The sequence below is a fragment of the Aotus nancymaae genome, unplaced genomic scaffold, assembly GCF_030222135.1.
Source record: "Aotus nancymaae isolate 86718 unplaced genomic scaffold, 86718_ANA_hifiasm-v0.15.2.pri h1tg000008l, whole genome shotgun sequence".
Lineage (NCBI taxonomy): Eukaryota > Metazoa > Chordata > Mammalia > Primates > Aotidae > Aotus > Aotus nancymaae.
This window is the reverse complement of record NW_026988419.1, coordinates 7,226,080-7,238,295: the sequence shown is the minus strand read 5'-3', so window position 1 is coordinate 7,238,295 and position 12,216 is coordinate 7,226,080. Positions and strand designations below refer to the sequence as shown.

General features: G+C 40.3%; 1 protein-coding gene across 6 annotated transcripts in view; it reads left to right on the top strand.

The window, feature by feature from the left end:
- The window catches only part of RHBDD1 (rhomboid domain containing 1), a 159,576-nt gene that overhangs the window by 56,827 nt on the left and 90,533 nt on the right, over positions 1 to 12,216 (top strand). The window lies entirely within an intron of this gene.

The window sequence follows — 12,216 nt, the reverse complement described above, 5'->3', positions numbered from 1 at the left end:
CTGGCATTTGTATAAATACCTGTACCCTACAGGTAGAATTCTTGGTTGGAAACCCTAGAAATAAACTCTGGCAAACTGAGCCATAAAAAGACATATTGGAAGGATATCGGGTAGCTTCTAGAATTTTTGAGAATACTGAAGACCTGGGCCGGAAGAACCTGTAAAAACTGGCAGGATGCTTGTTGTCATTGGTCAGTGCTTCATTAGACTGTCATCACTATACTCTCAGTATTAGATACAAAGGGTATCTGATTGGCCAGTGCAGGTCGCATGCCTGTGCCTTGGCTGCCAGGAAGATGAGGGACTATCTGCACCTCATGAGCCTCCACTGGAGGTGGGGCTGTGTTTCTTTGACTGTGATCCTGCTCTGAGATGAGCCCATATGAGTCACCTGGCTTCACTAGGGTCTCTCTTGTTAACAGATGTTCAGCCTAGCAGCTCGCATTGCATAAGCAGATTCAGCTCAAATGGGCAGTTTTTAGAATTTTGTAGCTAGTGATTATGTACTCTTTGTTTAACTATGCCTTACAGACATACCAGTAAAGCTGCCACAGAAGCAGTATGTGATGTTGATGGCATCTTTAGGTCTCTGAGTCGTGTAGTAGATGGGGCATGTCTGTTTTTCATAGTCAGAATTTGTATTCATACCAGATTTAACCACAAGCAGAATTTACTTTTTCTGAAATTATGGGCTAACTTTACAATGCATTTTTCGTCCTAATATTGGTGTTGACTATAGGAATTCAGGGATTATCTTGACTTTTTACTTTCATCATCTTTGGCCATGTGCATATGACTTTTTTACATGTGAGTACACTGACTTGAGCTATCAGGTTTTTATAAGTCCAAAGAACTTGTAAATCTTTTGAAATAAGTTCATGTTTCCTTGCATGCATTTTCAAAGTTATACTTAATTCTTATGCAGCATTACAGTCGAATAGAATAAGTAGGACCAACTTACCAAGAAGGGAAACAGATGCCACTTCTATGGGGTTATTTGTGAGGTGCAGTCTTGCCTACTCTCAAAACGTTTTTCTTATTGGCCCAATATGGCAACTGAAATCTCACCATTAAAACTCAAATTTTGGGTTAAGATCAATAAACCTCAACCTGAACACACTGGAATTTCCTGGGGAATTAAAAACAACATTTCAAAAAAATAACTAAATGGAAAAAACCATGTCAGGACCCTATCCCATAGCAATGTTGCATAGTTTCTGGGAGTGGGGCCCAAGGAGCAGTAACTTTTAAAACTTCTTTAAGGGATTCTGAAGTGCAGCCAGGATTGAGAACTAGCAGATCAAGATGAGAAAACCTGGGAAGGGCACTGCATTCATTCATGTTATGATGTCTACAAGGAAATACTATAAACATCATTTCCACAGTCCGAGTTGAGACTATTTCCTGCCATTCTTTCTTCTTCATGTATCTGCATGATGAATTTCCATTAACAAAGATCAATAAGTCAGTTTCTTCCTGCAGCCTTAGAGAGCCTAACTACTATAGGGCCGTGGAATTTCTAGTCATGACATTGCTTCTGAAAATACCTCCAAAAGACTGAACTCACAGGAACATTTATTTGCTTCATAACAATAGCATATGTTAAAATCAGGCTATGAACAATCCAACTTCTCTTTCATTTTACGTTTACTTTCTGGAGGTGATGTGCAAATAATCATTTATGTGGTATCCAAAAATATTTTTGTCTATAGTAATAGCAGATGGCGGAGCATTTTTCATGTGCCAAGTCGCATTTATTCTACCACAGTGCAATGTGGAAGTGATCATGGCCTCTTTCAAATATTCAACTCCCCACGTGCATTGCAGTTGTGGTGGGAACTTTTCTTGGATATCAGTTCAATATGTTGTAGATTGACTTGGAATCCTTGGAATTTGTACATAGTATGGTCATATGAGAAGTACTTTGAAAAGAAACATTTTTGAAGCTTCATGATTTAAAGTCATCAATTTAGCAAACATTTGATAAGCATATTTTGTGTGCTAAGCCAGTTGTTTTCCACTGGGATGGGTGGCTTTGTCCCCAGGAGGAACTTTGGAAATTTGCAGGGTTATTCTTAGTAATCCTAATGATTAGCAGGGTGCTACTGGCATGCGGTGTGCAGCGGCCAAAGGTACTAGCTGTCTCGCAGCTTACAGGACAGACAGACCTCTCCACAACAAGAATGGTCCTCTACACACACTCCTACCCACAGCCAGTCTGTCGAAAGGACTTTAATGTAAATGAAAAACCTGTTTATGATTACCTGAGCCTAAAACCTAAGTGTGCTTTTCATATAAACAGCAGTTTTTGGAGGGACATGGATTTAATATACAGTGACTTTTCCAGGAAAATTATATTAATAAATTAAATTGTAAATGTAAAGGGAGGGAAAGTTGAACTTTACCTTATTTGGAATTAAGAGTTTTTTTACCTCATGTAAAATCACATCACCCATGGAACCGTGAATGTGGTACGTGAGTCACAAAAAGCCTGTATCTGTAACCATCTGCATTCATTGTTCCCATATTTATGAGGATTCCATATATAGGTGTAAGGAAAGGGCTACTTTATATGTCTCCTGCTGGTGGTATGTCTGTGCATTTATAATCCGTTTTTTTTTTTTTTTTTTGAGACAGAGTCTTGCTGTGTTGCCAAGGTTGGAGTACAGTGGCACCATCTTGGCTCACTGGAACCTCTGCCTCCTGGGCTCAAATGATTCTCCTGCCTCATCTTCCTGAGTAGCTGGCATTATAGGCATGTACCACCACACCTGGATCATTTTTGTATTTTTAGTAGAGACGGGGTTTCACCATGTTGGCCAGGCTGGTCTCGAACTCCTGACGTCTAGTGATCCACCCACTTCAGCCTCCCAAAGTGCTGGGATTGCAGGCATGAGCCACTGTGCCCTCCCTATAATTGATATTATTTTAATTTTATTACTTTTTAATTTTTTCTTATTTTTATAGCTAGGGCATTATGTTGACTTGTGATTGTGTATTTGTATATGTATCTGTGTTTTAAAAAGTACATATATATAAGATGTGTTATTCATAAATTTTATTTCAAGAAAATGGGGGAGCATTACAAAATATTTGGGTTATAAGGGAGTATTGGGTGTGATTGGGTTGAAAGTCACTGGATTAAGCAGCAGGGAAATGTCAGGCAAATCAACAGACAGGGAAATTTCAGTATGCTCGAGGAGCCCAGAGGCCACTCCAGGGTCCAGAGGAGCAGCCCTTGCCAAGTCCTGAAGGAGTGTGGTCAGACTGGTCCCCCATGATCAGGAGCTGGGGGATGTGGAGGGCAAAGGGAACGGCACATACAATGTCCTGAAGGGTGGATCCTTAGTGCTGGGGAGTGACTAGAGCCTGGGGTATGGTAGGACTGGGTCCTGGCAGAGGGGAGAGAGAAGGCTGGAGAAGCAGACAGAAGTCCATGAAGAGCCTAATAAGCCTTGCTTGCATTTTATTCTAGAGACACTGGGGTGCTACCAGCTTCTGGGCTAGGATCAGGTTTGCTGGTTAGACAGACATGCTTGTCACAGTGGTGAAAATGGGCTAGATGAGGGCATGGTTGCATGAGCCAGGGTGAAGCCTGAGCTAGGCAACCATGGGTTAGACTGCTAGGCTAACATCTTTGCAGGCCACGTGAACCTTTCTGAGCTCTCCTGCTGCCTAGCAGTCAGCCCAGCGGTCTCACCATAGTAGCTGTGCTCCTGATCACTTTCTAAGAGGCTGGGATGTGGGTGGGATGGGGTGGTACAGAGCAGATGGAGGGGATTGTGGTCAGTGGGAGCTACTCAGCATGGAATATGGAAGAGACAGGGTAAGGAACTCTAGAATGTATCTGGTTCCATGAAGCATCTGAGGAAAAGAACACTAGCCTCACAGAATCTCACTGACTCTTTAACCTCTGTGCCCAATTAAGGGAGTGGGGGGAGATTCTCATCCAGTTATTTTGTGTGATTTCACTTACCTTTACTTTCATTTAACTTAGCACAACCTATCATTTTGTTTTGAAGGAGATTTGAATAACAACACAGTTCCAAAAGAAACTTAGTAATACTGCAAAGCTAATGATTATGACTTTCCATCCTGAGTGCTACTTAGAAACACTTGCATGTGCCAAATGGGGGAAGGTGGTTCTCAGCAATAGCAAAACGATCTAGGTTTATCCATCACATTGATGAGAGAAATACTGTTCTTAAAATGAGAGCCTTGCTTGGTGTCTTTTCCCTTTGCATTTAAAAATAAATGAAATTACTAAAACACTATTATAAGAAGTTTGGAAAATAAGGGGGGTGTTACCTTCCCTGCATATTATCTGTTACTATTTTTATGTATTTCCTTTAAATCTTGTTTTAAGGTATGTTTATGTATATTTGTGTATGTGTATAATATGTTGTATATATAAATATGTAACATTATAATTGTATAAAATTATTCTAGGAATCAACACGTGAAATATGGGAGCAACATTTTGAGTCATTCTTCCCTCTCAACTTCAAACTTGCAACCTAGCTACCTACTGAATACTAGACGTCTCTATTTCATTGTCTCGCAGGCATCTCAAAGCAAAGAAAACAACTGAGCTCTTGCACTGTCTCTCACCCTATAACCTTTCCTTTTCCCAGTCTTCTGCATCTCAGTAAATGGTTCCACCATCCGTTTAGTTGCACAAGCCAGAAGCCTAGATTTCTTCCTTTCCCTCGCCCTCTATACTGAGTCCATCAGCAAGTCCTTTTATCTCTGCCTCCAGGATACATCCCAGATCCATCCATTACCCTTCCCTGATAGAAGCAGTCCTATCAAGACCTGTTCTAGTAGTAGTAATATTTCTGTAGCCCACTGCCACTACCTTCTTCCAAGCTGCCATCATCTTTTACCAGGACTACATTATCCTCTTTACCTGTCTTCTGCTTAAATTGGCCATTCTTACTTCTCTAGGGTCTGTTCTCTCAGAAGCAGAATAGATCACTCCTAAAAATGCTCCTGTTTGAAGTCCTCCAGTGACCTTCCATTGTACTTAGAAAACAACTCAAGTTCTTTACTATGACACATAAGGCACATGGCACACAGGAGTTATATACCATGCAATATCCTGTGCCCATACTTCTTCTTTACTATGCCCCAGCCAGCTGTTAGTTATCTCAATGTTTCATAACAGCAAATTCTTCCTGCCTCAAGCTGCTACCTATGTGCTTGTCCCTGCCTGAAGCTTCCATTCCCACTTCTGAGCATGCTAGCTCCAAATCCTGCAGTGTCACTTAAATGACACTTCCTTGAGAAGCCATCCCAGACAGTTCTGGGTGAAGTAGACTTGCTTTCTTACACTTAACACAGTTCGGAGCGTGTGCGTGTGTGTGTGTGTGCATGCACGCGTGTGTGTCTGTCCATCTGTCTCCTCCACTCTAGATTTTAAGCTCCAGGAGTCAAGGACCATGTTTGTCTTGTTTACATAATGGTCACTAAATATTTGATAAGTGAATGAATGAATATGTCTTAGTCCATTTAGTGTTGCTATAAAAGAAGTACCTGTGTCTGGGTAATTTATAAAGAGAAGAGGTTTATTTAACTCACAGTTCTACCAGCTGGAAGGCTCAAAACTGAGCCTCTGCTGAGGGCCTCAGGCTACTTCCACTCAAGGTGGAAGATGAAGGGGAACCAGCTTGTGCAAAGACCACATGGCAAGAGGGGAAGAAGTAAGACAGGTGGTGCCATGCTTTCTTTAAGCGCCAGCCCTGGGCCGGGCATGGTGGCTCATGCCTGTAATCCCAGCACTTTGGGAGGTTGAGGTGGGTAGATCACTAAGGTCAGGATTTTGAGACCAGCCTGACCAACATGGTGACACCCTGCTTCTACTTTAAAAAAATACAAATATTAGTTGTGCATGGTGGCATGTGCCTTCAGTCTTGCTACTCAGGAGGCTGAGGCAGGAGAAGAGCTTGAACTTGGGAGGCGAAGGTTGCAGTGAGCTGGGATTGCACCATTGCACTCCAGCCTGGGCAACAGGAGCAAAACTCCATCCCCCCCTCCAAAAAAAGTACCAGCTCTGGCGGGAACCGTTAAAAGTGAGAGCTCAGTCACCCCCAAGAGAGGACATTAATCTATTCATGAGGAATCTGCCCTCATGACCCAGTTACCCCCCCATTAGGCCCTACCTCCCTATACTCCTACATTAAGGATTAAATTTCAACATGAGTTTTGGAGGGGACAAACATCGAAACCATAGCAGAATGGTACCTACTTGAACCAGTTCAGGGAATTGTCTTATTACCAGGCATAGGGACGTGGAATTGAGAGCCAAGGAATTGCTAAACATCATCTTTTACAAAAGAAGAAGCTCTTTTGTAAAAGAGGCTTCTGTTACCTTTGCAATACCCTTGTTTTTGACCAGATTCTGTTTGTCTGGACCTCAAGTAAATGTCAGTAGTCAGTTTCCATCCCTGTGTCTGCAGTTGGTGCCATATTTAATAAATTATCATGGATTGTAGAGGGTGCATTGTCAGTATAGCTGCCTTTGGGGGACATAGCATTGGAAGATGGCTGGTTTTTACTTCGGAGGACAAAGGTGCAGGGAGCAAGGGAACCGCGGTAGAGAGAGTGTGTAGACCAGGTCATTCAACCGTGCTGGTTTCATGGTTAAAGGAGGCATCAAGGACAGAAAAAAAGAGGTTTAAGAGCAGTTTCTCTTGAGAAGAAGCAATCTTATCAAAATCTTTCCTCGTGGCATTAATGTTCAGAAACCTGAAAAAATTGTATTATGTCTTGTTGCTAGTGCTGCAAATCTGGGACCACTTATTAAGATCCCCAAACCCCAGAGCTTCGGATCAGTACAGCCCCTACCTGCTATTAACTGCTTTTACAGGAGGAAATGGTGGAGAGTACAATAGGCCACTTCTAGCTGACTGCCTCTTCTTACCTTACCTTGTTCCCTTACTTTGTCCAACATTGTGTCTCCAAGTTTCATCCTTAATGAGGTCATTTGTGCTGCATACATTGTAAGATTATGTCTCAGAGTAATACATTTGCTGCTTTCTGAGCTATGCTTGAGAGACAACCTCTTCAACTGTGGAAAGAATTTGCCATTTAATCGAGGAGGACCTTTATAGCTTGTCACAGCTTTCAGTCATAGCTCTAGTTTTTGATTCTGTCACAGTGGCACATGAGAGCAGGAACATTTTGCATAACCACTTAGCCTTACAACAGTCTCTTAAGTGGGTGAGGAGCAGCTTAAGCTGGCTTGATAGGAAAGAACACTGTCTGTTGGTGTTAATAATACCTGCATTTAATTTGCATAACTTAAATCCACAATAATATCTTAATCTTAGTTTTGCTCCAAAATTGCCTTTTTACTATCATTATCCCGTATAAATAATGTACAGCAACACTGATTTGATTGTAACCTTATATTTTATTAAATTTTTTTTCTATAAATGTATATTGAGCACTCCATGTCAGGAAACATACAAGTGCTGAATATCTAGAGGTCCACAGGACAAAAAATAATGGGTAAGGATTTTCAGAATTGTTAAAACACATGAAACCTCATGTTGAAAAACACAGCACATCTTAGCAGGTTAAATAAATCTACAACCAGCTATGATGATTGTGGTATAAAGACAGTATGTCCAAAATAAAGAGAAAATCTTTAAAAGCTGAGAGAAAAGACAGATTGCCTACGGAGGAACGCCTTTCCAACTGACAGTACATTTATTATCAGCAGCAGTAGACCCTATACCTGTCATCAAAATAGGATGCTGAAATAAAGACCTTTTAGGACATGCAGAGACTCGGATAATTTTTTACTCTCAAATATTAACTGAAAGAACTATGAAACATATTGTAACAAGGAGAAAACTGAACCCAGAAATACACTGGACCATTACAGAAGCAATGACGCAACAAAGAATTTGGACAATAAGTTAATGAACTTGAGTAATCAGAATAAATGGCTACCTCTGTGCTATGATTTGAGTATTAGCAAGATGTTTTCCAGTTAAATATAGAACTACTTTGGTTTGGTGCTGATGTCTGAAATTCTTGTTTGTGATGAATTATTCACCTCAGGAAAGAGTTTTTAAGAAGGGGTCCATGGATGGAGTTGAAGGAATCTATGAACTTCCTAAAATCACAGGTGATGTACTTTGTGTATGCACAGTTTGTCTTAAGACAGGCTTGTTGGCTCTCATCAGATGCTTAAAGATGCTTAGAATTTGAACTAGTTTAAGAACTACTGGATTCAGTTATTGTTCCTTATTAAAGTGAAACTACATCAATATTTACCTTGCTCTCAAGATGAGATACATGATCTGAATTTGAATAGTGACGTTATTGGTTTCCTTGCAGAATCATTGTGACCCTGGACAAATAGCTTTTCTTCTCACTGTAGTCTGAGTGTGCATTGTATGACCTGTGTGGGTAAAGGCAGCAGTGGTATTGCCTGGCCCCTGTGACTGTATCTCAGTATCACAGTCAGTATTTGATTATAGTTACGATTTTTCTAAAGACAATCACTATTAAGCTAACAAAAGAAATAAAGCTTTTAAGTTACCAGTTTTAGTATATAATAAAATATTTATTATTATTGTTTTGTTAATTGAACATATATTTTGTGTAATACATTGTTCAAGTGTATGTAGTGGGGTAGGCAGGGGGAAGCTGTGTTCAGTCATTATCTATACCAGTGAGATTTCCTGCTAAAACAACTATTAACTGGTGACCATGTACAACTTGTATTTTTTCCCCCAGCTTTGTTGAGCCATCACTGACAAATATTGTGTATGTTTAAGATAATATAATGTGATGTTTTGATGTACATATACATGTAGAGTGATTACCACGACCAAGCTAATTAACGTGTTACCTCAAGTAGTTAACATTTTGTGTGTGTTTGGTGAGAACACTTAAGGTTTACTCTCCTAGCAAATTTCAAGTATACAGTGTGATTTATTATTATTAAGTCTATGCACCATGCTATATATTAGCTCTCTTACTTACTCATCTTACAACTGAAAGTTTGTAGCCTTTGATCAACATCCTCCTATCTCTCCCATCTCCAAGTCCCTGGCAACCACTGCTCTACTCTGTTTCTATGAGTTTGACTACTTTAGATTCCACATATAAGTGAGATCCTACAGTATTTATCTTTCTGTATCCGGCTTATTTCACTTAGGAAGATGTCATGTAGATTTATCCATGTTGTCTTAAATGGCAGGATTTCCTTATTTTTTAAAGCAAGGTAATAAAAATTTCATCGTGTGTGCGTGTGTGTGTGTGTGTGTGTGTGTGTGTATACATACCACATTTGCTTTATTGGTTGATGGACACTTAGATTTTTTTCTTATCTTGGCTATTGTGAACAGTGATGTAATGAACATGAGAGTGCAGATATCTTTTTGAAATACTAATTTCAGTTCCTTTGGGTATATACCCAGAAGTAGAATTGCTGGATCATATGGTATTTCTATTTTTAGATTTTTTAAAGGAACCTTTGTATTGTTTTATATAATAGCTGTACCAGTTTACATTCCCACCAACAGTGTATCGGGGTTCCCTTTGCTCCACATCCTTGCCCACATTTGTTGTATCATTTGATTTTTTATAATAATCATCCTCACACGTGTGAGGTGGTGTCTCATTGTGGTTTTGACTTGCATTCCCTGATGATTAGTGATGTTGAGCAGCTTTTGATGTACCCATTGCCCATCTGTACCAAAAGAAACAGCATGATGAAAAGGCAACCTGTAGAATGGAGACTCTATTTGCAAACCATATACCTGATAGGGAACTAATATCTAAAATATATAAAGAATTACAACTCAGTGGCAATAAAACAGATAACCCCACTGAAAAATGAGTAAAGCACTTGACTAGACATTTTTTCTAAAAAAGACATACAAATGTCACTTGTGATTTTTTAAATACAGTGTATTTTAGATACATGTATTTTATGTGTAATTTAAATTTCACTCTTCCTCTCATCTGGCAGTTCTGTACTGAGTACTAGTGTCAAGTTGTTTACTGTAGTAGGTGCGGTCATGGATGTAAAGTTGGTGGTGGTCCTGTCCTGGAGGGAATTACTCTGAATAGGATAGAGGGTGGTAGGTCATAAGCAAATCCCCAGTCCTAGCCTAAGACCACCCAGTAAGGTCAAGAGGAAGTTGTTCCTAGTCGCAGTGTTTTCCCTGCATGCTGCTTTGGATGGCAGCTTCCATGTATAGCTAAGAACAGAATGAAGCCACAGTCTTATTCAGAGACCTCAAGCTTCACAACTTCTCTTTAACATTTATAATTATGATTGTGACAACCCAATCTGGTTTTGATGCTGTTATGTTTGAAGGTAGATCCCAGCCACTGATCAGAGCACTCAGATGGGTCGTCTTCCCCCAAAGCCCAGGGCTTCTTTCTGTCTCCACAGCACCCCCAGCTCAGGGTAAAGTGCCCTAACCCTAGGACTGGTGAGAACCACCTTCCCAGTTCAGCTTTCTCCCCATCTGCAGGTCCATCTTCTCACTCAGCATGTGGGTATTTCTTAGAGGGTGAAGGGAGGTGATTTTTTAAATGGTTACCAAGAGCATGGAGAAAGTTAATTTGCCTCTTAAAATTAGTTTTATATTCCTTTTACATTGGTGAAATTCATTCTCCGATTTTTTGTGTAATGTTGAGAGATTCTCAGTTTTGATTGAATAAGATCATAATCTCAGTTTTTTTAAAGCAAACACTTTCATGGAGCTTAAATGAAACAAAACCAGTTAAATGTTTTGAGATGGAACTTTTGTGGAAAATGCTGAATGTTGGAGGATGACGATGCAGTGAGTTCTCGGGACTGAGAGCCTCCCTTCCCCAGATACTTGAAATTATATTAGAGCAATTAGATTATAACTCAAACTTCTGAAAACCATTTAGAGATAGATAAGAAATTCATTTCACTGTATTGTGCTGTAAATTGTAAATGAGATTCAAGATTAATTGTTTAATAGGTTGAAGTTTTAAATTGAAATTTCCTTCTATGTTATTTTATATCTGTATGATTCACCGTGAAGGTTGGTTTGAAACCAGAGTTTCAGAAACACTGATATTATTATATTATTTTCATCTAAATTGAAGTTATTTTTTAAAAAATTGGTCCTGGCCACTTCTTTGTATCTCTCAAATTGCCACTTTCTTTGTCATTTTTAGGACTATTAATAGGTGGCTGATTGTACTGAGCCTGGGCATAGAATAAAATAAGTACAGTGGTCCCCCTTATCTGTGATTTTGCCTTCTGCATTTTTAGTTAGCCCCAGTCAACCTTGATCCAAAAACATTAAATGGAAAATTCCAGAAATAAGCCGTTTATAAGATTTAAATTTCACGCTGCTCTAAGTAGCATGGTGAAATCTCACACCGTCTCAGCCGGGACATGAATTATCTCTTTACCCTGTGTGTCCATGCTGTCTGTCCTACCCACCCATGCGTCACACAGTAGTTGTTTTGGTTATGAGATCAGAAAAGCGTAGTATATATAAGGTTTAGTACTATCCGTGGTTTCCGCCATCCACTTGGGGGTCTGCAGATAATGGGGGGACTACTATACAATATTTTAGCATGATTGGGGAGCTAAAGCATAGTTCCTACTATTCTCGCCAGAAAATGGGCAAAAAATGTTCAATCCCATATTTTTATTATCAGGTCACACAACTTGTGAAGTAGTGACATGGACAGGAGGTGGGGAAATAGTGGGTAGAAGAAGGCAGTTCCCCAGCAAAGGTCCCACCCTCAAGCCTGGAAACCCACAGCCCTAAATGGGAACAGGCATTCCTGTTTTTGCACCCACAAGCTGCCTTTTGGCCCACCACCACCCCCTATACTGTACCCATATAAACCTGAGATCTCAGGCTTCAGAAGGAGACAAGGAGTTGAACAGAGGAGCAGAATGGCATAGCAGAGAGAAGAGAAGGAGCATCTGAATGCTGAGAGGATGATCGGAGGGGAGATAGGTCATTGGACAGCCAAACTTGAGGGGAAGATCATCTTCCCACTCCATTCCCCTTCCATCCCACTGAGAGCCACCTCCCTCATCCAATAAAAGCCCCACATTCATCCTTCAAGTCCATGTGTGACCTGATTTTTCCTGGATGCTAGACAAGAGCTTGGGATACAGAAGGCTATCACACTGGCCCTCTGTCTTTGTGAAAAGGCAGAGGGTCCACTGAGCTGTCTAACACTTAAGCT